General features: G+C 41.7%; 1 protein-coding gene across 9 annotated transcripts in view; it reads left to right on the top strand.

Moving 5' to 3' along the window:
- The window catches only part of CDK14 (cyclin dependent kinase 14), a 332,062-nt gene that overhangs the window by 36,562 nt on the left and 269,544 nt on the right, over positions 1-25,956 (top strand). The window contains exon 3 of one of the 9 annotated variants that reach the window (XM_035545538.2): positions 2,598-2,658. The exons of the other annotated variants lie outside the window; for them this stretch is intronic. The gene's annotated coding sequence lies outside the window, so the exon portion shown is untranslated. The remainder of the gene's footprint in view (positions 1-2,597; positions 2,659-25,956) is intronic. 9 annotated transcript variants of the gene reach the window in all.

The raw sequence follows: 25,956 nt of genomic DNA on the forward strand, positions 1-25,956 counted from the left end.
CTGGAAAGAAAAAAATAGAAGGCTCATAGGTTGAGATAAAGACAATTTAAATAAAGGGAAAAGGAAGAGGGCAAAAAAAACAACCAACCAACCAACCAACCAAAGGCTGCACAGAAACACAGAGAGAGAAGGAAAAATATTATTCTCAACTTCCTGTCAATGAGCGATGTTCAGCCACATCCTGGGAAGCAGGGCCTCAATATGCATAGTGGTTGTTTGGGAGAACAGACATCTACCTAACAAGAGCTTCCCCTTTCCCACCTTTTATTGCTGAGTGTAACACCATAGGGTATGGAATATCCCTTTGGTTGGTTTAGGTCAGCTGTCCTTCCCACCTCTTGCCCACCTGGGGCCTACTGGCTTTGGGGGTTTGGAGGGAGTCCTGATGCTATGCCAATATTGTTCAGCAATAGACAAAACACTGGTGTGACACCAACACTGTTCTAGCTGCTCTAGTGCAGAGCACAGCACTGTGTGGGCCGCTGCAGGGAAAGTTAGCTTCATCCCAGGCAGACCCAGTACAAACATGCAGGTGATTTTGGTGGTTTTTGTAGACTCATAGAATATCCTGAGTTGGAGGGGACCCACAAAAATTGTTGAGTCTGACTTCAGGCTATGAAGTGGCAATAAAATATTCAGCACTAAGAATTAATCCTAAATGTAATTTGATTACCTGGATGCTGTGCAATGTCTATCTATACATAAATTTTACATCACATATGAGATTAATGTGTTTGTGTATGATCAGCAAAGCTCTGGATGCTAACCGTTAACTGCTAAGCAGTTGTTTTTTTTTTTTTTTAAGAAGAAGTTATGATATTGTATCCTCAGAACCATAGTAGGAACAAAATTCTTGTGGGCAGTCATGCTGTTCAGAAGAAATTCCAGATAAAACATTCCAGCTTCTTCTTAGTAATTATCTTGGGCCAGAATAGGAAGTGGGACCCACTGGGATTTCATGCCTTTTTCTAGACACTTGAAAAGATAACCTTGTTCTAATTTTATATTTAAAATGAATATAGTCCTGTTTGCTCCATATTCCTCTGGTTGGCAACTCTGCTTCAAGTAGTGATTTTGACCTTCCAGAATTACCTACATTATACTGATTTATTTTTTCATCATTCTCACAGTGAGAGTAATACTTTGGTCTTTTTTACTAGTGGTGCTTGTGAGTACTAGCTTGTGTGCTGTCAGGTGCATGTGCATGCAGTTGATGTGTTGGTTGCTGTTCCCTGTGAGCTGGGTGTCAGTTATTTCTCAGGTTTGTAGAGGCTAATGATTGTCATGTGTGGGCAACGCCTGCTGATGTTGCTGAGAACTGAACATGAATATCTGTGGGCAGAATGTGGATCTGCCTTGAAAACTGTTGAAGTTAATTTGTTAATTTATTCATTCTGTATTATACTAGAACAGCTTTGAGAAGCTTGTTTTGGTCTCTTGAGAGAAATTCCCTCATAAAGATAAATGAATATATAATGAAAACTCATTGAATCATCTTTTCAGTTAGAACAAAAAAAAAAAAGGAACTGAACTTTAGTCATTCCTTTTATCATATTCTCCTTAAAATTTTAAAATATAACAAATGAAGAGGGGAAACAAACATTTTTCTCTTAACTTTTTGGTGTTTCTTCTAAGTTCTGTGACTGCTGCTTTAAAAAGTCTCTTAATTCTATATTTGCATCCAAACTGAGCTAGACTTTTCTGAATCAGGTTACTCTTCCCCCTTCCTTGCCTACCCCCAAAAGCTTAATGATGCCCATAACATCATCAAGGGAATGGAAAATATGGGTTTGGACTGAAATTTGCATAGAGGAGAGAGGGATGACGAACTGTTCGCCTGGTTTTGTGCCTTTTGGTGCCCACGATGGTTGCAGAGACGTGTATAAAGTGCACTGAGGCACCGCGAGGCTGTTGCTGAAACTGTTCTGTTTCTTGTCAGAGCAGTTGCAGTTTACCTCTTAAGACTATTTTTTACCACATTTATCCAGTGAGCTCTGTGGTCTGGTTGTCAAGCCAATGTGTTACAGGCATAAAGGGTGACCTGGAAAAAATGCACATTCCATACCTTCATTTCCTCACCTGTCTAAGGGAGAGTGTACCTGGCAACTTGAGACTTCATGACTCTATTATTGCAGTGGAATTGAAAGTCCAATTATTACATGTTTGTCTGTCAACTTCTGGCAACTTTCCTCCTTTCCTTCCAGCACTCAGCTGTGCAGTAGCAGACGCCGATTTGATTCCTGTCATTTTTCCTGTGTTTTGGCTCACCTTTTCTGTATGTGCATAGGAATTCAATAACTCTGCTTTATTCTCCCTTTATAGTTTTAAAAGTGATATAGTAGGCTTCAGGCTTTTCAGCTTTTCCATTATAATGGAGTATAAAAATGTCTTTTTGCTTTAGTACGTTTTTGTCTTTCATCAGGAAGATTCCTGTCCAGATTTCCCCACTGGGAGGAATGGATATCTTGCCCTAGTCTGACTCTAGGGGAAGAAAAAACCCAACATTCTTACTTTGCTTTTGTTGTTTCTTCTTTATTGCTATAGTTTCTTAAGTTTGTTATATGATGGCGTTTTTTTTTTTTCTTTTTTCTTTCCAGGTGATGATGACAATGGAAGCTCTTTCTGCCTAGCTGCCTCTTGTGATTCATTTAGTTCAAGGTTCCACCTCATGATTTTCATGTGGCTAATGTTTTTTGTATATGTTTTTTATTTATTGCAGAATATGGGAATATTTCTGATGTGAGACGATGACTTTCATAGAAATCATAAAATCAGGAAACCCAAACCCCAGTTATTTATGCTTAGTTCAGCAGCAGAATGCATTCATTGTACAGGTTGCCCTGAAAGTCAGAGCTGGTAGTGAAATGGCTAGAGCTCATATCTTCTATCTCAGCATCCTTTAGTGCCTGAAATACTTTGGTAAGCAGTGAAAAAACAGTAGTAAATGATGAAATGTTGGTGAGACTGCAAAACCTACGGACAACTCTGGCAAATTTGACTGGATTGGGATGGCTATGGAAGGATAATGCTTAAAAATAGTAGTAAATGTTTAAACATTTGAAGATGGATAGAATCATAAAGGCTGATGTAAATGCTACAAATAGAGAGAATTCTTCCCTCTCTAGACAATCTGAGTGAAAACCAAGGTTTTTACAGAGTACTGGCGGAATCATAGAACAATTAAGGTTGGAAAAGACCTCCAAGATCATCTGGTACAACCGTCCCCTTACCAACAATATTACACACTAAACCATGTCCCCAGGCACCACTTACAACATTTCCTTGAACACCCCCAGGGATGGTGACTCCACCACCTCCCTGGGCAACTCGTTCCAATGCCTGACTGCTCTTTCTGAGAAGAAATGTCTCCTCATTTCCAACCCGAACCTCCCCTAGTGCAACTTGAGGCCATTCCCTCTAGTCCTATCACTAGTTATCTTTGAGAAGAGTCTGACCCCCAGCTCCCCACAGCTTCCTTTCAGGTAGCTGTAGAGAGCAATAAGGTCTTCCCTGAGCCTCCTCTTCTCCAGACTAAACAACCCTAGAAGTAGCAGTGCAGTGTTAACCCCAAGTTAACAAAGGATTGCTGCATGGGGGGATTGGATCTTTGGCTCCCTGGGTGTCTCCTTCCCAGGCTGCCAAAGCTACCTCCTACATGATGCACTGCGATGGAAAAATACTTGGGAATGCCAGGTACAGGTTGTGGTCTGTGACCGAAAACGTAACCTGTATGTGAAATCCTGCCCATGGAGAAATTGGTGGGGAAGTAGAGCAAAAGGAGCATAATGTTGTTCTGTCTAAATAGAAATAATTTTGGCATGAGGATTAGAAAGGCTTTAATGTTCTTTAGTGATCCTTTTTTCTTGCTGAAAAGTCAGTTTCTTTTTCATAAAAATAGAGCAATTTAGAAAAACCTTCTGCAACCAGTTTTCAGTAAAAAAAAGAATTTGACTGGAATTGATTTGCTTTTTTGTCTATTTGGGAGGGGTGAGCACGGGGACGTCAGTTGAGGTTGGCTGTGGTATGTGTTTTCTCCCTCACCCCCAATCACCAAGGAAGAGTAAGTAGTGAAGTTCTGCAGTTTTCTAAAGCTATTGTAGAATATTCACCATTTAAAAACAGTTTAAAATCTGTCTAAGATGAACAGTTTTCAGAAATTGTTTTAATTTAGGCAGCTCTTCTATGGGAATGTCTGTTTAGTCCTACATTCTAAGACGTTTAAGGACCAATGTGGATGCTTTTCAAGAAACGGAAAAAACTGAAGGCCCTGCAAGTCTCCCAGCTGTAAAGTATTCCCAATGCACCTAACTTCACAGTAATGTACTGGGGAGAAATTTATTCCTGATCTCAGCTGGTTATAAGTCTGTGCCCTGGAGCATGACGCTTGAGGTTCTTGCAATTTTTAGTCTAGTTACAGAGGCTATTAATCATTATGTTCAATCCCTTCTTGAATATTGCTAAGCTCTCTGCTCAATATGTTCTGAGTTATTGAACCTCACAGGTCAATTACACAATGTTTATAAAGCTAATTCTGTATTTTGACCAGGAGTGAAAACATAACTCTCAGTGGGATCAGGTATTGCTTTTAAGTCAACTGTTGTTTCTAACTTTACATAGGGGAGGGCAAGAAAAACAAAACAAAACAAAAATCCTTACTGCCAAGATATTCAGACTTCACAGAGAAAGAAAGAAAGCTAAATGCAGATGAGCTCTTGAAATTTCTGGAATCTTATCTTTGATTCTGTTCAGGTTTCTCAGTGGTAATTATTGAGTTAATGTTAACTCTTAACAGATTGTTGACCTTCCCTGTTGCAGTGTGTGATTTACTCCAGTGGATGGACGTCTGCTACTGCTGCGGTGCTGGGATTTGATTCCCTCCATCTGGAGTACAGTGATGCTCGGAATATTTAGATAGTGTGAAATTTCAGTCCTCACTCCCCAAAAGGCATGACACCTGAACGTGGTGTTCCTGGATAAAGACCTGGGTGATGATTCCTATGTTTGTTTTTTTTTTTTGCTCAAATCAGTGGTAATTTCACTAGCCTAATTATGGTGATGTAATTAAAAAATAAAAATAAAACCAAAACAAAACAACCCCACAAATGGAAACAACTCAACTCTAGTATTTTATTGTATATTCTGAATATTTCAGGAAATCATGATTACTGTTAGGATAGCTGTCAATTTATAAAAGGACATCAGCTTCCCAGCCAATTCTGTAGACTTGGGAGAAGACCATCTGGAGGAGAAACGGAGCATGTCCAACAACTGCAGAAGAGAATCATCACCAGTATCATACTCAATTAGTGCAAATGCTCAGCTGCTGAGTTGCTACATAAAAAGCTGAAACAACAGCACCTTGATTTTTCCTTGGGGAAAATTTTAGTGAAGCATCACCCTATTCTGGCAATGAAGGTTGCCTAGCATTAAGATCATAGGCCAAGAGTAATATGTTTCTTTCTCTTCTATTAAGTGTATTAGCTGGGTAATTTGTATGCCATAAAATTAAAGCTTTTTCCTGAGCCTGCCAATAGTTTAACACGTAATTCATCAAGGTGGGAAGAATAAAATCTGTGAGGTTTTCTCCCAAAATGGAAGGTGACACTTTTAGAAGATATTTCACCAGCTTGAACAGGCAAATATCACAGTCCTTCTTTTGAAATGCTGAATGCCGAGAACCTCTGAATCAGTGGTTCTTCATGTAGGAAGTGACCTTCCCTTTCTCCCACATTCATTTACCCTGACTGGCCTCTGCTGGGAGGCTGTTTGGGAACTGGCCAGTTTCTGTTGATTACGTAGGAAAGATACCAACACTCTCAAGTACTTCTGTCTGTAGGTATCAGAACATTTTGCAAATTCAAGAATAAGTTGTAAACCACAGTTTAACTTAATGGGGTTTACTTGAATTGCTTTGTGATTTTTTTCTAAGCAAAACAAATGTATTAATTCACATGACTAAGAAATTGTGCCTTTGTGGATTGCATGCAGTTTCCATCAGGTCACTTCTCCAGCCTGTCTGGGTCTTTCTGGATGGCAGTCCCAGCCTATCAACTATTTCTCTTTGTACAACCACCCTCAATCAACTGCAAGCTCAATGAGAATGCGCTCCATCACCTCCTCTTCCACTTCCAGGTAGCTGGTAAAGATGTTAAACAAGACATGTCCTAGGGGGAAGCCTTGCAGTACTTCATTTTGTACCAGCCTCTAGGCATAGTACAACCTAAATGTCTTTTTTCTACCCAATTAATTGTCCAGCCAGCCAGAGTGTAACATCCTAACTTAAAACCAGCAATGCTGTGAGAGACTGTCAAAAGCCTTGCTAAAGCTAGTGATATTCACCGCTTTCACATTGTCTGGAAATCAGAGAAGGCGATTCAGCTGGTCAGGCAAGATCTACCCTTGCTAGATCCCTGTAGACTGTTCTCAGTCACTACCACTTTCATGTGCCTGGCAACGTGCTCCAAAAGAGGACACATTTTTCCTAAGGACCTTAGTGAGGGTGACCAGTCTGGAGTTCCATGATTGTCCTTTTGATCTTCTTTTTTTTTTTTTTGAAGGTGGGCACATTTGCTATTCTCTAGTCATCAGGTACCTTTTGCAATTTTCATTCCTAAGAGATTACAATGTCTCTCAAAGTCTAGTTCAGGAAGATTGCAGCATTGCTTACTTTGGAAACCTAAATTCTTACTTCCAGGCTGTCTGAAAATACTTGAAAGATAAAAAAAAAAGTCCTTTTGCTCTTGAGAATTTAAAATATTTTTCATTTCTTTCTTTCATGTGTGTGTGTGTGGTTTTTTTCCCCTCTGATACTCTATTCCCTATAGAAAAGAAAGCGTATGGTTAATATGGGTGATTTCATATACGGGGAAGGTGTTTCCAAGTTTTTAATATGGTTGGTGGTCAGCTTACGCATCTGACTACTACATTATCTGGAAATTATTCTTCAGAAACTGCTGTTCAGCACACCTCAGCCTTCCTCCTGTAGCCGGAGTTTGTCAGAGGCTCTGTGGTTGCCGTGACTTGTAGAGATGAGGATGCCAAGTGCTAGCACAGGATCACAGTGCCAAGGCGGTTTGCAAAGTTTGGTGTTTGACAGCATTTCTGTTTTATTCCTTAGTGAGGAGGTTGGTGGAGATTCTGGAAAAAAAAAAAGTGGTAACTTTTTTTTTGGAGGTATTGTTACATAAATACCAATATCAAAGATGCTTATACACTTTGAAATGACTGTGTGCTGTTTTTTCATTGATGTCTGATCTGTGGCTAACATCACCTGGATTTTGAGTACTGGTAGCTGGTGTTTTGACAGAGTTTATTGCGAAGCATGAATGAGAGCTTTTAGTGTTTTATTTGCCTGAAAGAGTTCTCTAGATAGCATCTACGTCTGCCCAGCTGTTTTCCTAACTCCAAGCATTACTCATTTAGCTGAACACTCATTTAGCTGACCTTCTTGCTTTTAGTAGACTCTTGGCTGGATTCTGGAATGCCTGAACAAATATTGTGGAGATCTTAATCTCTATTTTGACTAACACAAGCAGCGGCCTTCAGGTGTCCCGGAAAAGGCTCTCTGATTATTGTGCAAAAACCAAACCTTGGCGTTTTAGGTGAGGAATATGCAAGGCAGATGGATTTGTCATTGCACAAAGCCATAACATCTTGCTGGGCTTGGGAAAGGGCACCTCTGCCTCTGTTTGCCTGTGGCCCATCCGACATGGACATGGCACTGGATCTGGTGCTCGGCCTGGTTTGCGGTGGTGCCGTGAGGCCGGGGCTGCCCGAGCACAGACCGACTGACCTGCCCTCGGGTGCCTGGAGCTCATGGCAGCCTTTTGGCTCTGCTGCTATGTGTGCACGTGTGGAATGAAAGAAAAAATCAAACCTCAAATGGCTCGTTTGCCTAACTATTATAAATGGCTGTAAATACACTGTGCCAGTCCAGCTTTGTTAGCTCATAAAGCGATGTTGTAGGACGCCAGTGATGGTGTTGTCACTACTCTGAGCAGCAGTTATTTAGCCATAAATCATACTTCTGTGCACACGCTGGCAAATATGTAACCTTATTTTGGGGTGTGCACGCATACTGTGTCCTTAAGTCTACCAAGTGTTACTGGATTGAAAAACAAGAGATGCAATAATATACAATGCAGATATGAACACTGATACCCATAGCATGTGTAGTAGGGTCTTACAGAGAGACATTCAATTAGTAAATTCAGTCGGTAACACACTGTCCTGTGCTTACTCAAAGAGCAAGAGAAATAGTGTAGAGTGTTCACTGGTAATGATTTGTGCTGGGGTAAGTGTTGCAGTATGTACGTGCAATTGGTAATTAGGTAATTATCTGAGCTTTTTGTTGGACAACTGTCCTAAAATACTGCCTACAGTGGAGTTGATTTGAAAATGAAGTTGTTTCAGAATATGATGTCCTACAAAAGCATTGTTTCAGGAAATGTTTGTGGAGAAAATTGGAGGCATTTTAAAATTATAATATTCTCCATTTTCAGTAAAAAAACGTTTAATCAGCCAAAATCAGTCAAATATGTAGATTTGCAGGCAGTGTTTTGTGTACTAAAATTTATTTAGCAAAAGATGTATTTTTTTTAAAGGCAATATGTTGGTAAAAGCATATTTTTCTTATACCCAGGCTGGCTATTGTGTGTTGATCGCTATGGTCACCTATGTGTGTTGGCCCATTTTGAAACCTTAAGTCCTGCTGATTTGAACGGATGGTGCTGAGCTCCGATTTCTCTGATCTAATACTGCAGTACCTTCCCCAAATGAAATGAGCAGATTGGCGTTTAGTTTGTTTTAAGATAAAGCCTTTTTATCCCTGCTTCGTATTAACTCCAAACTCTTCGCGTCAGAGGTCTCCAGACCTGCTTCCATCCGCCTATTTGTGTTACCCTTGCCAAAAGTGTTTTCTCCCTTTCTTTCTGCAATTTTGTCATTTTACCTTTTCCCTGCTTGTGCTCCTTTTCCCTTGAGCTTTCTCTCAGTAAACAACTGCTAAAATTGCTTCAACCCTTTTAAATATATCCTGCTTTTTTTTTTTTTTTTTTTGGCTTCACTGCTATCCCTTTCCCTGCATGCTTGACTCTGTGTAGCATACAGTAATGCAGGACATTCCTGTCACGTTAGTCCATATAAGTGAAGAAATGTTCCCAGTTTGTTCTGGTTTTCCTATGGCACACTGTGTCAAATTGCAGGTCTATATAATGCGTTGCTGAGCAGGAGGCTGGATTAGCTACTTGAATCAGTAATTTGGAAGGTAAGGAAGTGTCAGGTCTTTGTAAAATTGGTATCTGCTCTGTGCACAGGAACAGCTTAATCCGCTGAGATGCCAGCCGTTTGAGTGGGTGAAATGTAAGCAGAGGGTTTCAGCTGCACCAGCTGTGCAACTGGAAAGCAGCTGGAGAGCTGCAGGAGAGCAGTTGGCAGCGCCGAGGAGTGACAGAGGGGCTGCCGAGGCAGATAGGAACACAAACATTTGTCCAGCTGAAGTGATTAGGGGAAGTGTTTCTATACCTCCATTATTAGCTGGTTATGAAAAACGGAGCTCATGTTTTAACCCCAATCTCTGATACTACACGTAGACTCATTAGGCATATAGCTCATTTGTGACTGCAGTTGAGATCATTGGGGTGGAAGCAAATTTCCTCTGCATGTTTGGTGGAGGTGGGGGGAGCTAGTGATGATTAAACATCATTGAAAAGTAATTTCAAGTATTTCTTGAGTTTTCAAGTTCAACTACCATGAACTTGAGCAGTATACAAATGGGTGTGGTGGTGGGAAAAACGTTTTGAAGACAAGTGAGTAAAACACAAACCAACCAACCAACCAAAAAACCTTTACTTTTTTTTTTTTTTCTAACATGTTATGACAACCTGTGAAGCACTGTGGTTTAAAATAGGTTTCAACTGGAAAAAAAAAAAAAGTAAAATTTAACTGGGTGGTGGGAAGAAATACCGTTCTGCTGAAGTTTGTGCTAGTTGCATAAGAACATACAGAAAATACCTATCAAGCTGAAGAGCAGTTATTTCTGCAGAAGTAAAATTTTCAACAGATGCTTTCTTAATTCAATAACTGCTTTATTCACAAACCAGAAACTAGTTGGAAGCTGAAAATTGGGATGCTTTCTTCTCATCTTCAGAACGAACCTGAAATGATGATACGTACTGGTTCTCCAGGCCATGAAAAAATAGCAATGAGAAACCTTATTTTACAGTAGCTGCAGATAAGAGTATACTCATTTGAAGTTAAAACTTGTTTTTGTTGTCTACTTAACTGCCTTTAAAACAGTTTTATTTATGCAATTTTAAAATCATGATATTTTAGTTCCTATTTTCTTTAAACTGCTGCTTGAGATAAGTTTTGTGGAAATAATTCTTACTTTCAGTTTACAAGACCTCAGCTACATGTTTCTTAACACTTAAAATTACATGGAGTATTTCAATACACATGTTAAGTCATTTCTGAAGCTTATAGTTATGTTGTGTATTTCTTGCTTGGAAGAAATGTCGAATTTAATATAAAAATTCTGGTTGAAAGCATCTTCTAATGATTACCAACTTATAATATTTAACAATTTAAAGGAAAATAATTTAGTACAAACTTATAACAAGATCTAAAATAATTTTTGCCTTGAATAAAATGGATGATGGTACTTAATTTGCAATGGAGAGTTTTTATATTGATGGAGTTTTTATATGTATAATATATATATTATATAACTTTTATATTTGTCAGTGGTTTTTATTCCTGAAGGCAAAAAAACCCGACCACCTGCCATTAGCTGCCCATAAAAGATCCAAGCATGCAGATAGGTGGGGTTAGATCTTGTATCTGAAAATGTGCTATAGCTAAAGATGTAGCTGAGAGTCAGAGCTCGTCTTAGAAGCTACAAGCTGATTCCTCTGTGAACAGGTATTTTAATTCTGGGAATATTCTTTTTTATAGTGCACAGAAAACAGTTTTAGTTGTTTTCATTTAGTGCTGCCATTTCTTAACAAAGCCACGTACTTGTTGCAAAATATTTTCCAGTGACAAACTTTTCGGTTCTTATGTAACTGTGTCTGGTCTGTGTTTGTGTAAAAATAAAAAACCTGACATGAATCAAAACAATAGTAATTTAAAAAGCACCTAAGAACCAAGTCTCCTGTACAGGTTGTATAAAATGTAATGATAAGTAGAGTCAGGACTTTTATAATTATGAGGGAGGTGAAACAAACCGTGGAGTCATGAGCGATGACTTTCCTATTTGTCTTCTGAAACCTCATTACACCTTGCAAATCTCTTGCCCCTATTAATGCTGATCCACTAATGCTGATTCTTCAGTGCTCAATGCAATATATTACTGGTCTTTTCTGGCTGTCATCAGTAACTGTGAAGACACTATTTATATTTCTCATTGCATTTTTGGGGGGCTTTTTATTTGCTGTTGCTGCTCATCAAAGTTAAGCTAAATTTTTGGTGACATAAATCCAAGCAATGTTGTTATATAGAAAATGTTGAGGGAAGAGCAGTACTAGTTGCTCTGAGAGCAGACAGAAAGAAGCTCTTTCTTCATACGATTGTTAACGTGAAATAACACTAGGAAATGACACTAGGAAATAAGGTGAAATGATTTTAATCTGAATTATTATTTGGTGTAGGTTTGTTATGTTCAAGTGTAATAGGCCATGCTAGGTAGGTAGTGACAACCCAAAAACTGCTTCAGAACTATTTAGGTAATTCCATGTTAGTGCAAAATGTGCTCAAATCGATTTGAGCAATCCATGGTTAGGTCAGCAAGCCTGCGTGGCGTGTAGTGGGAGGTAGCAGAGAACCACAGTCGTGATCCCTCAGGGGTGTCTGGGTGCATGGTGGTTTGAAAGCACACCTTTGTGTCGTCACACGTAGGTAGGTGCAGTCATGCATGCGTATGGGTGGTGATCCAACAAAGCTGGCAGCCTGAGTTAAATACGAGATGCTGACGTCTGTATTTTTGTTCAAAAACATAAGTGCTAAATTTTGCTGGTTGAGAACAAATTAAAAAATCCACTTGTATAAAATGTATTTTAAAAATCGAAGTCAAGAGATGATGACGATGAGGCAATACTGACCCCGTGCTACCTATGGTAAAATGACCAAGCATTTCCGTAATGTGATTACTTTTCACATTAAGCCGAGTAAATTACAGTACATTTTCTCTGAAGTGTGTTCTGTAGTTGTGGTACAAGTGAATTCTAGGGCTTTTAAAGTATTGTAAGTGCTCTGTAGTCATGGCTGCTTTTCAATCAGTTGCAGTTCTGCACTTACTAAGAAACAATTTCTTTTTTAAAGGAAATGTTATGATAGAGACATTTTAAAGGATTACAGTGAATGAAAGATGATGGTTTTGGAAGGAAGAGGTGAATGTAGGGAGTAAAGATGACATGTTTATGGGATTGTGCATAATGCCTTACATCTAATTTTAATACACCGCTTTAATAATAATTGTTGGTGCTAAAGTTAAGCCAAGGTATTTAATAGCACACTTTAAAACTCTAAGGATGTTCTACTGAGTGGAAGTCATTAAAGTGACATTGAAGGATTTGTTTTCATTGGAGTTTACTAACCTGACAGCAGAATAAAAATGGTATAAAAGGCCAGGGCTAAATGACTACATCAGATTTCTTAGTACTTTTAACCACAGAACCAACCTGCACAGAAATGTTGTTTTTGTTCCTCTGGCAGGGAAAGTGCACTGATGCTTTTGGCAAGTTATTAAGCATCTGAGCCATAATTTTCCATCTGAGGGACAAGGAAGTTATTATCGTTCTCTGGATATCAAAATACATTTCTTAGTACAGCTTGAAGATATTCAGATGTTATAGCATGAGGGCGGGAGAATGGCCTTGGAAGTACGAAGATGAAGTCAGACAAAAGTTATTCAACGTTGCTTCCCTTTGCCCCCATAACACAAGGAAGTTTTATTCTCTGTAATGTAGTTTTTGGATTGGTATAGTTTTTTTAGCCTTTTGGTCAAAAACAGTGAAATGAACCTCTGCTAGGACTGAAGTTTGGCATCTTCTTGTGAAAGAGCACTTCATTTCTGATTTTACAAATAAAGACCTTTTATGCAACAGTCTAAGGAAAATCTGTCTTTGCTAGAAAACAGCTTACCTAGTTCTGTTCTTTTGATATTTTATTATGATAAAGCCACTTTTTGCAGGGCAAATTGACAAGCAGCTGTGCATCATTCACCTTGTCACTAATTGTGATAGTAGCATAAATGAGAGGAATGCCCTTTTAATTCTTTACTTTATGAACAAGAGACGTAGTCATAATATTTTCATATTAATATGTTAGCTGGACTTATGCCATGCTTATGTTAATATCCTGGTTTGTTCAGAAAGGATATACATGCATTGAAGTGTGCCAGTTTTATGCAATGTGTGAATCAGGGAATGCCTCTAGCACTTAAGATTTAAATATTGTTTTTATTTATTTTTTTTCACTCTGTATGTGTATTCATGGTTCTGACAAGCATATCTTCATTTGTGTGTTGGCCCTTGCCAGCAGAAGAGTCAGGTTTGTGGGTTTCTTAACTCTATGCTTACATAACAGAGTGGGATTTTATTTAGTGGCTTTATTTTCTTACATATATGCGTAAAAACCTGCTGCTAGAGTGTTTTTTTTTTTCTTCACAGCGCATTGTATAGAAATGGAGTCACAACTCTCATATTTTTACTTTTACTCGAGATTTTTGGTTAAAGAACAGCGGCTTGATAAGGGCATGCTTAATGTTGTTTATACTACCTGGGTTTGGAATGAAAAGCAGCAATTAAAAAATGTAAATGAATATTTCTGGCAAATGACCCCAGGGATGCCCTTGACGCATGTTATTTCCTTCAGTTTACACAATGGAGGCATATTACACAATTTAATATTCAGTGGTATCTTGCTGCCTGTATTCTCAAAAGTTGATCATTAGGGGAATATATTTGACAGAATAAGAATAGAGATTGAAGGATTAATTTTAGTGCAAGCAAATCCTTGAAATGTGGGATCAGATCAAACAGGGCACTACCTTTGAAACCTGTGTTGTCTTTCTGACCTGTACATGCTCTCACCTAGTAACCTTGTCTGCTCCCACTGCATGCTTGTGAAAGAACCACTGCAGCTTCATTACTTGCCTTGAAATGGCTTGGGAAATGGCCTTGCATAATCCTTGGAATTACGTGGCTGCAAACGCTGCTTCATTTGCTTTTGATAGTCAGACACAGACACAGATTTCTAGGTTGGAAGAGACCTCAAGATCATCGAGTCCAACCTCTGACCTAACACTAAGTACTCCACTAAACCATATCACTAAGCTCTACATCTAAACGTCTTTTAAAGACCTCCAGGGATGGCGACTCCACCACCTCCCTGGGCAGCCCGTTCCAATGCTTAATAACCCTTTCGGTAAAGAAGTACTTCCTAACATCCAACCTAAAACTCCCCTGTCGCAACTTTCGCCCATTCCCCCTCGTCCTGTCACCAGGCACGTGGGAGAACAGACCAACCCCCACCTCACTACAGCTTCCTTTAAGGTAACTGTAGAGAGCGATAAGGTCGCCCCTGAGCCTCCTCTTCTCCAGGCTGAACAAGCCCAGCTCCCTCAGCCGCTCCTCGTAAGACTTGTTCTCCAGACCCCTCACCAGCTTGGTCGCCCTTCTCTGGACTCGCTCGAGCACGTCCATGTCCTTCCTGTAGCGAGGGGCCCAAAACTGAACACAGTACTCAAGGTGCGGCCTCACCAGAGCCGAGTACAGGGGGACAATCACCTCCCTAGACCTGCTGGCCACACTGCTTCTTATACAGGCCAGGATGCTGTTGGCCTTCTTGGCCACCTGAGCACACTGCTGGCTCATATTCAGCCGACTATCAACCAATACTCCCAGGTCCTTCTCGGCCAGGCAGCTTTCCAACCACTCATCTCCCAGCCTGTAGCTCTGCTTGGGGTTGTTGCGCCCCAGGTGCAGGACCCGGCACTTGGCCTTGTTGAACTTCATACAGTTGACCTCAGCCCATCGCTCCAGCCTATCCAGATCCTCCTGCAGAGCCTTCCTGCCCTCGAGCAGATCGACACACGCACTTAGCTTGGTGTCATCTGCAAACTTACTGAGGGTGCACTGGACGCCCTCATCCAGATCATCGATAAAGATATTAAAGAGGACCGGCCCCAGTACCGAGCCCTGGGGGACACCACTTGTGACCAGCCTCCAACCAGATTTGACTCCATTCACCACAACTCTCTGGGCCCGGCTATCCAGCCAGTTTCTAACCCAGCGAAGCGTACGCCAGTCCAAGCCCCGAGCAGCCAGTTTCTTGAGGAGAATGTTGTGGGGAACGGTGTCAAAAGCCTTACTGAGGTCAAGGTAAACCACATCCACAGCCCTTCCCTCATCCACCAAGCGCGTCACTTTGTCATAGAAGGAGATCAGGTTCGTCAAGCAGGACCTGCCTTTCATAAACCCATGCTGACTGGGCCTGATCGCCTGCTCGCCCTGCAAGTGCCGCGTGATGACCCTCAAGATAATCTGCTCCATGAGCTTTCCTGGCACTGAGGTCAAACTGACAGGCCTATAGTTCCCCGGGTCTGCCCTCCGGCCCTTCTTATAGATGGGCGTCACATTGGCTAGCCGCCAGTCAACTGGGACCTCCCCCGATAGCCAGGACTGCCGATAAATGATGGAAAGCGGCTCGGCCAGCTCCTCCGCCAGTTCTTTCAGTACCCTCGGGTGCATCCCATCCGGCCCCATCGACTTGCGCACATCCAAGCTCCTTAGCAGGTCGCCAACCATTTCCTCATGAATAGCAAAGGCCACATCCTGCTCCCCATCCCCTTCCGCCAGCTCAGGGCACTGGGTATCCAGAGAACAACCGGTATTGCCGCTAAAGACTGAGGCAAAGGCGGCATTAAGCACCTCAGCCTTTTCCTCATCCTGAGTAACTAGGTTTCCCCTCGCATCCAGTAAAGGATGGAGATTCTCCTTAGTCCTCCGTTTCGCATTGATATATTTGTAAAAGGATTTTTTGTTGTCTTTAACGGCAGTAGCCAGGTTGAGCTCCAGATGAGCTTTGGCCTTTCTAATTTTCTCCCTGCACAGCCTCGCTACATCCTTGTAGTCCTCCTCAGCGGCCCGCCCTTTTTTCCAAAGATTATAAACCCTCCTTTTTCTGCTAAGCACAAGCCGCAACTCTCTGTTGAGCCAGGCCGGTCTTCTTCCACGCCGGCTCGTCTTTGGGCACGTGGGGACGGACCGCTCCTGTGCCGTTAAGATTTCCTTCTTGAGGAGCGCCCAGCCTTCCTGGACTCCTCTGCCCTTCAGAACCGCCTCCCAAGGGACTCGGCCAACCAGCGTCCTGAGCAGCTCAAAGTCAGCCCTCCGGAAGTCCAAGACAGCAGTTTTACTGGTCCCCTTCCTGGCCTCGCCAAGAATAGAGAACTCTACCATTTCGTGGTCACTCTGTCCAAGACAGTTTCCGACCACCACATCTCCCACCAGTCCTTCTCTGTTTGTGAAGAGAAGGTCTAGCGGGGCACCACCCCTGGTGGGTTCACTGACCAGCTGCGTCAGGAAGCTATCTCCCACGCTCTCCAGAAACCTCCTAGACTGCTTTCTCCGTGCCGTGTTGTGTTTCCAGGATATGTCCGGGAAGTTGAAGTCCCCCACGAGGACAAGCGCCGACGATTTTGCAACTTCTGTCAGTTGCCTATAAAACTCCTCATCCGTCTCCTCATCCTGGTTCGGCGGTCTATAACAGACCCCGACCAGGACGCTAGCCTTGCCGGCCTTCCCGCGGATCCTAACCCACAGGGATTCAACCTTATCATTCCCAGCCTGGAGTTCCACAACATCAAAAGATTCTCTAATGTAGAGAGCCACGCCACCACCCCCTCTGTGCTGCCTGTCCCTCCTGAAGAGCCGATAGCCAGGCATTGCAGCACTCCAGTCGTGGGAGCGGTCCCACCACGTCTCCGTGATGGCAACCAAGTCGTAGCCTTCCTGCTGCACGATGGCTTCCAGCTCCTCCTGTTTGTTACCCATGCTGCGTGCATTAGTGTAGATGCACTTCAGCTGGGCCATCGCCTTCTTCCCCAGCCTAGCCATTGTTTCCCCCGGCACGGCTCCAACAAGCCTTGTTTGAGCCCCGTCCCCCTTCTCGCCTAGTTTAAAGCTCTCTCTATGAGCCCCGCCAGCTCCTGGCCTAGGATCCGTTTTCCCCTTGGAGATAGGGACCCGTCTGAGGCCATCAGGCCGGGTGCCGAGTAAAGCTCCCCATGGTGAAAAAACCCAAAATTTCTGTGCCGGCACCAGTCTCTGAGCCACCTATTAACCACGTGAGCTTTCCATGTCCTCTCCGTGCCTCTCCCTTCCCCCGTAGGGATAGACGAAAACACCACCTGCACTCCCGCTCCCTCCACCAACCGTCCCAGCCCCCTATAGTCCTGTTTGATAGCCTTGAGGCTTCTCTTTTCAACATCATCACTGCCAGCCTGGACTATCAAAAGAGGGTAGTAGTCAGAGGGGCGAACCAGGTTTGGAAGCTTCCTGGTAACGTCTCTGACCCTGGCCCCAGGGAGGCAGCAAACTTCCCTATGCGTGGGGTCAGGCCGACAAATAGGGCCCTCCGTTCCCCTGAGTAGGGAGTCGCCCACAACAATCACCCTTCTTTCTTTCTTGGTGGAGGCAGTCCTGAGGCACGGAGTCAACTTCCTTACCTCAGGCATCCTCCTGGGCAGGCTTCCTACATCGTCCTCACCCACCGGTCTCTCAAGCTCCAGGGCCTCAAACCTATTGTTCAAGGGCACCTGGGAAGGCAGCGCCGGAAGGGGAGGGCATCTCCTGCGAGGCCGAGAGGGGACCCGTCTCCATTCCTCCTCAACTCGCGGGTCCCCTCCCTCTGCCCGATGGCAACAGGGCAGGGGGTCCACCCCCCTTTGGGGCGTCTCACCCCGGTCCCTCTCCCTCCGGTCCTGCAGGGAGTCACTCCACCAGTCTATCTCCCGCTCGCACTCCCTGATATCCCTCAACCTCTGCACCTCCTCCTTGAGTTCCGCCACCATGCGGACCAGGTCGTCCACCTGCTCGCACCTCACGCAAGCAGTCCCTCTGCCTCCCGCCGATGGCAGCAAGAGGCTCAGACACTCCCCGCACCCGGAGACCTGAACCGCCGCATGTTTGGACGGGCAGTCGGTCTGGGTGTGTACTGACTTCCTAGAGAAAGCACCGTGCCTGGTGGAGACCATTGCAGCCCAGCTGACGGGAGAGTGCCGTTAGAGGAGGTGTCCCTATGAGCGGGTGTGAGCGCACCGCCCTTCCTGCCCGCGCTAACTGCCGCGTCACTCCCTGTTTGCCGGCCCTGTTCGCCGCGCTCCTGGTCGCTCGCGCTCCCTAAGGGCTGCCTTTGAACGGCCGGGGGGAGGAGCTGTCGCTGACGCTGCTGGCTCCGCCTACGCCTCGTCAGCCTCCCTCACGAGGGCTGCCGGTGCCTGGCGGCTCCCTCACGTAGGCTCGATGCCCGAAAAATAGCCCTGCCTGTCCCGATCCCGCGCTCCGCTGCAGCACGCGTCTGCCCCGGAGCCGGTCGCCTCGGCAAGTGGTGTCTGAAATGACGGTGGTGCCCGATTTAAAAGGCCCGCCGCTGACGCTGTCGCTGACGCTGCTGGCTCCGCCTACGCCTCGTCAGCCTCCCTCACGAGGGCTGCCGGTGCCTGGCGGCTCCCTCACGTAGGCTCGATGCCCGAAAAATAGCCCTGCCTGTCCCGATCCCGCGCTCCGCTGCAGCACGCGTCTGCCCCGGAGCCGGTCGCCTCGGCAAGTGGGCAGTGGCAAGTCACCTGCTACTAGCATGGAAGAACAAGATAATGATAGTCTAACTATTCAGGTATGGAGCAAGAATTTATTTCAGATCTCTGTAAACACTACTGACAGCTTTTGCTGGTAATCTTCATATTAAACAGCCCTCAGTGAGCCAACGTTATTAAGCTACACTTTTCAATGACAGATTTGAATTGCTTGACCTCCAGTTACTGGCTGCTTTGTTGTTGTTGATTTTAACTGTACAGTCAGCAAGTTGGCCTATCAAAAATCAGCGTGTGAACCATTTTAGTTTCAATGCCTGTTTGAAGCAGAAAAATTGAAGGATGTGATAGAAGGTATCCTTTATTATGCTGAATAAAAATCCAAATAATTCTATGTGCTTCCTCTCCACGTTCATAAAGGAACAGAAATGCAGCCTGGAGCCACTGTATGTCAGTTTTCAGGGAAGTTTTAAGCAGGTGTAAGAATGAACAGTAAGTTTAGAAATCAATCATAAGCTCATTACCTCAAATACTTAAAGCTTGGGAAGTCTTCATTCCAAAAAGGATTTCTTCTTTTCATCATTTTATCCAGGTTTTCCCGAAGTTGGAATCCAGAAAAAGCATTTAATGAATACTTATCATAGGTTTGTTAGACAATGGCTGAAACTTTTCAGGATATTGTGTTGTCAAAGTATGTTGCGGCTCCTTATAGGATTTATGCTGACTTACCCGTGCATGTGCTGGAGGATGAGAAGGGACACCCAAATGGAAAGGGACAAGGTCTACCTTGTGCTGCACTGTACCTCCTCAGTTTTCTCCAAGGCAGAATATTCTTTAGAGAATTGGAGAGCATTTCTCCTGAGTATATTAAGTGCTTCTCATATATGCAGAACAAGGAATTTGGAAGGCTTAGGAAGACCTTGCTTGGGAAGTACAAGTGTGTACGTGGGCTTGTGCGGAGGGCTAAGAGTGGAAGCGGTATCGGAAGCTGTTTCAGGGAGGCCAGTAAGAGGTTGGAAGCTAATGGGTATAAAGGGAGAATGGACAAGAGTTCTGGAGTGTGGGGGAAGGTGACCTCTAGTATTTGGAGAAAAGTTGCTTTGGGGAATTCAAATCTTTTTATGGAGTCCTCAGTATCTCCATTCCATTTCAACAGATAGGCATTAACTCACTGATATGCACGCCCTACCTGTGGCTGATCCATTTTGGGGTCGAAGCTATTACTGTTGTCACTGTTCAGGCTTAGTAGTAGAAGCCTGTGGTCTGTGATCTAATCTTGCTGATAGCACAACAGCTATAGATGAATCTGTATGAGATCTATATTACCAGGTATTTCAGAGGAAGGAGCAATATTACAGGCAATGGATTTGAACCAAACTGTCCTGTTAAAACCTAGCTTTAGCTGCAAAGACTGTTTCTTGCACTTATTTTACTCTTTTTTTAGTGTTGCCCTTCCTGACAACTTAATTGTGAATCTCATAACCCTTGATCTTGTTCTGAAATGTTTAGAATTTGTCATTTATATGACAATCATTTTAGCTTTCCAAAAAAGAAAAATCTGCATGGTTATGAAAAGCTAAGAGCTGAAATCAATGTGTACGCTGAAGAGCTACTTAAAATTGCATTGGGGAAGTTGAGTGTGTAAATTACTATAAAATACATTTTTTTTTGATCAAATAGGGCAACAGGACCTGAGGGGGCTAGACACTTGAATTGTTCTTGGGCTATTGTCACTGGCCTTCAGAGAAAATGAGAATGGTGGTGTCTGCCTTCCCCGAGCTGTGAAAACTGTGATAAAACCAATTAGCCATCTGTGCATGTATTGTAATTGGTAGCTCATGCTGTCATGGGCATTTAAAGAACACCCAGTCTTTTCTGTGTTTCTCTCTCAACATACTGGTTGCACTGAGGTTAATGAGACTCCCCAGGATCATAAAAAAACAGATGTAAGAGTAGAATATGAGGTATATATGTTTATTGTAACATATCAAATCGGAAACCTTTTATTTGGGATATGTCAAATCTGTGCTTGACATAGGAAATTTAAAGGCAGCCATAAGACATTTTAAAGTGATCTTGTGCTAGTTTTTTATATCATGGTGACTTCTGTAAAATCTTAGATGAAATTTTTCTTGTCTGAATTTTTATTACCTCAGTAATTCTGTCTGTTAGTACTCTTTACATCTTAAAATATTTCCACAACCTTTTCTGAGGAAAGACAAATATACTATTAGACACATAAGCCTTCAATATTATAAATTCTGAAAGCATTACTAGATTTTTGTCAGTCATTTTTGTCAAAATTGTGTCAGGCATCAGCCATAATGTTATGCTAGAATACCTCATGCATATATGTTCCCACAGACATCCAAATCCATTGGGAATTGTACCTTAAAAGAGTTGTTCTGCAGCATTTACATTTCAAACCTGTCCAAAGTGAAACATTAAGTTGCAGTTTATCATTTAAATGCTCTAGGGGAAACATAATTTTTAATGTTTTGATGCTTCTCCTGTTCTAAACCTCAGTTTTTCACTTAACTTCACTGTAATTAAATGCAGTATTGGTTTTTATGGTAAAACCTTTTATTATTATTATTTATTTATTTTTATTTATTTTTATTCCTGATGCTGTAAAAGGTTTTGTAAACAGAGTTTTATCCAATAAATGGGGATCTATATGCACATATTTTTGTGGACTGGATTATTTTTTCTTTGTGCAACATCTTAAAAGCTGAGTAAAGAATTCCTAATATCATGTGAGAGGCATATTACTACTCAGTGGCATGATATGAGGCAGGCATAACCTGGCCGAAGATGGACTGCTTTATTTGAATATGAGATTGTGGATTGCATGAGAGAAACAATAGTTGCAACAATTAGCTTTAGTTTGCAATCTGTACAATATATGCTTTACAGAAAGAAAAGATGTATAACAGTTGAGAGCACGCTTCTAAAATGACAAGTACATGTCTCACTACAAGTTTCCTTCTTATTTTTTCCTTTTTAACAGTTAGTATAATTACACTTTTCTAAACCAGTTCTCTTAGCTCTCTGCTCAGAGAGAGCTCCTGTCAGCTGCTCTGCTTCCTAACCCACCACCCTCTCTGAAACAGAAGGCAAGGAAAGGTGAGATTCTCTCCCTCTTGCATTTGATTTGGTGGCTAACTGTGACATGGAAGTTCCCCTCAATTCTCTATCAATAAAGTATCTAGTACAGTGGAGTCCTATTTTAATGACTATGCTGCTAGAGTAATGCTAATTTTATTTTTAAGTTTTGGTTGAGAAAACATTTTCTAATTAAAAGAACAACAGAAAATTGAGTATCAGTGATCTTTATGACCACAGTTTCTTAATATCTCTTGTTGAGTTCCCTGCTCCTTTCTGGAAAAGATTTCTTTTAGGAAATTATACAGCATAGCATATTATCATTCTAACTGTATGTAGATGGTCATAGGTCCTCTTAGGTTATGACAATGACTGATTTAGGGGGCTTTGGTGTAGTTCTGTGGTGCAGTAAGAATTCTTGTCATAGTAGTCCTCTGCTAAATCAGTCTAAAACTAAATTTAGTGCCAGTTTTTCTTCCACAGAGGATTTTGCAAGTGAGTTTTGTCTTGTGTGAGTTCTGAAGAAGGCTTGTAAATGTATGAGCACCAAGGCAGCCGTGCTTCAGGAGAGATGCATTGCCACATCATTCTTCTGCTGCAAAATATCTTGATATGTGCGGACTTTAGATATCTTCTGGAACGGTCAAAATAAATTCAGCCACAGATGCTGAAAGAGGTGGTCTGAGGAGGAAAAAACAGTTTAGGTAGAAAATCGTGTGAGAATGGGTGCTCTGTGAACATGTATACTGATGTAGCTGTGCTACCAGTCACTGTATTTTGTACAGATTGTTTTTACAGTATGAGGACAAGGTAGGTTTTTTTTTTTTTTTTTTTTCTTTCTTGTCCTTTCTGCAGTTCTGTCTTTACTCCTCCTCAAATGCTTTCCCTTTCTGGCCTAACATGTCCTGGGAAAATAGATAAGCTGCTCAACACGCATTAAAGCTTTATCAAGTTCTGGACTGAAGTGCCCTTCAGTGAGAATGCCCAGGTGGATGCAGCCCTCTTATCTGAAATACTGAGATAAAACAGGACAAGAAAAGCAGTCTTCAAGGGGCTAGTTACCCAAACAGTTAAGATCTTTATAGGTCAAACCCAATACTTTCTGTTTAACTGAAGAACAGATAAATATCAGTACAATACCTGCAGTGCTGGTGTTTATTTCTTATGAGCACTTGACTCAGCATTGCATCAGGTAGAGCTTTTGCATAGCATTTTTTTTTAAATGTACATTAATATGTGCCAATTTAATATGTGAAGAACAAAGGTATGGATGATGAAGTGAAACTGTTGTCTGTTAGTGCAGCTTTCTACAGAAATACAGCTGGAATAAGGCAAAACGTTTCTCACAGTTTTTTCCCATATTTGATCATGAGAAGCAACATATATTCCTAAATCAGGTATTACTTTAGCATTTCTATTTACTTTTTTTTTTTTTGGTCAGCAACTCCTTCAATCTCATAGTACATCATTATGTAACCTATAGCTTTGCTGTCATCAGACTTGCAAAGCATTGTAATTTGTATGATGCTTATACACTTGTCAGATCTGTCATATATGCCATAGAGAACAGATAAAACATCAGTTTTTGAGACTGAGAGAGGAATGGCAACTAAGCCTTCAGGTAGAAGACCAAGACATGAAAAAAGAATGAAAAAGTGACACATTTTACAAAACTATTGTTTAGTTGAATTGCCAAAAGTTGCTCAAGAATTTTGCAGTGTAGACTATTTGGATGATAACGACATCTTTCATGATGATATTTACAAACTGATATATATGAAGAATTTAACTAGCTGTACATGTGTAATAGCGACTCTAAGCAATTCTACATTATTCCAGGTAAGAATCACAGGGTCATTGAATAATAGGTTGAAGATATTGACCCAGTGTTCAGCAGTAGTCTAAAAATAAGTAGACCTTTAGAAAATAATAGGAAAAGAAAGGAGAAAAAAAAAGCCATTGTTATGCCGTTGCAAAAAACTTATTTATGTAAATACCATATTAAATACTGTCCATCATATAGCAAAAATAACACAAGGTGACACAGAGGGAGAAGACAAGAATGATTAGTTAGATGTGCAATATGGCTTCCATGTGAGGAGAAGGTAATTAGACCCATTAGAATGTAAAACAGAGGACTGAGGGAAGATCAGACAGTATCCTATAAGATCACAAGCTGAATTTTTGCGGGTGAAGAGGGAATACTTCTGCAACATTGCTTTAACTGCTTTGTAGTTCCTACCTACTGAGATATATTCAAAGATTATGTTTGTTTGTTTTGGTTTTCAAGAGAAGGAATAGTTTCTAATTGCACAGTGTCGTGAATCTCTACCACCTGGAGCTTGAGTTATAAATGAGTTCAAAAGTGAATTTCAGAGTTGTAAAGGATAGGTCAAGATCTATTTTTTTCAATTAATAAGTTAACTGCTGGTGACTAGAAGGATATACAGGAAGAAAGATCATATTATGTAACTCCTTATCCTGCAACAAAATTGGCTGCTTTCAGAAACTGACTAGATGAATTTTTATTCTGATGTTGTATGATTATCACTATATATGTTTCTCTGAACAGCTTTTGAAGAGGCTAATATTAAAAATCATTTCATAAAAAATTAAGGTTTTATACCTGTTCCACAGAATAAAAACAGCGGTGACCTGTTCACCATCTAGATTGTAGCATCTCTCGGAGAAAAGCTGAGAACTCAAACTCCATTTAGCAGAACCAAAAGAAAGGAGATTGATTTATACAACTTACTATAGTACATTGCACATGAGCATGTAATCTATACTAGTTAAGCATAGCTCTTTCTCCAGTGTAAACACATTTGTTGCCTGTTACTGTACCCATAATAATAAGACTACAGCTATACTGACTGATAAATATCATCATGCATGTTGAATCCAGTAAGACATCTGAGATGGTCACAAACCAATTATTCTTCCACATCACGAAGTAAGAGGGTCACTTTCTACAGATTGCTCTAATAAGCATGCTTTTGTAGTGTCACATATTTCTCAATAACATCCTGTGACACAGAGTAGCCTCTTAGATACCCATCAGTGATACTTCCCATGGAGAGTGCCACCGCTCCTGGTTTGGTAGGTCTTCAGCCACTTGTCACAGCTCAGAGATGAACATTGTGAAGAGTAAGAATATAAACATGTTATTGACCTGATAAAAGGAACTAAACTTGTGAGGAGCCTGGAATAATTGCTGAAATTCTGACACTACTCAACATCATATTTAGGGTTAAATGTCATTGCTATGAGGTTCATTTATTAACAGTTGCAGTTATCTCTGAAAACAAAACCAATCAGGTGGTTCTGCCTGGAGAAGATGTCTTGGGAGATTTCTCCCTGTCTGCCCTTCAGATTTGGTATCTTGGTACCAAATTTCAGGAAGAACAGAACATAGGGAAATTGAAGAACATAGGGAAATGCAAGGATTCCACTGGAGCTATATGCAGATGAACCTCAGGTCATGTAAAATGTCATGTAAATCATGCACAGTCATGTAAATGTTGTACACGGTTATGTAAATCACTTGGGTTTGCTGATTTGGGGTACTTCAAGGTCCCACGTAAGAGAATGAAGATGAGAAAATTATAACCCTTCCTCAGTTTCTTCTTCCCAGTGAAAGATGACCTCCTACTTCTCACGTCTTTATCAGCTTTTCTGTAAAAGTCCTCACTCTTCTGGAGATACTCCATCTACCTCCTTCAGTGCTAAATGAGTCATCTTTACTTAATGGAGCACTTATGTTCACCTCAACATTCATCAGTGTCCTTCATTTAATAAATGCAGGATAAGCTAAATTTTAAAGTAGATTACATTTGGGGCTTTAGAACACTCAAGCTATCTGACGTCCTGCAGAAATAGTTCCTATGTGTATTGCAGAGATTGCAGAGGAAGCTCTCAGAAGTTCCGATTAATATGTTGAAAATAGTGCATACAAGTCATGGGGTAGTTGGCTGTATCATCTCTACTTTGGGGTACCTTCAGGGTATCATCATTTCATAGTGTAGAATCGCTTAATGCCG

This window comes from Cygnus atratus, chromosome 2 (assembly GCF_013377495.2).
Source record: "Cygnus atratus isolate AKBS03 ecotype Queensland, Australia chromosome 2, CAtr_DNAZoo_HiC_assembly, whole genome shotgun sequence".
NCBI lineage: Eukaryota > Metazoa > Chordata > Aves > Anseriformes > Anatidae > Cygnus > Cygnus atratus.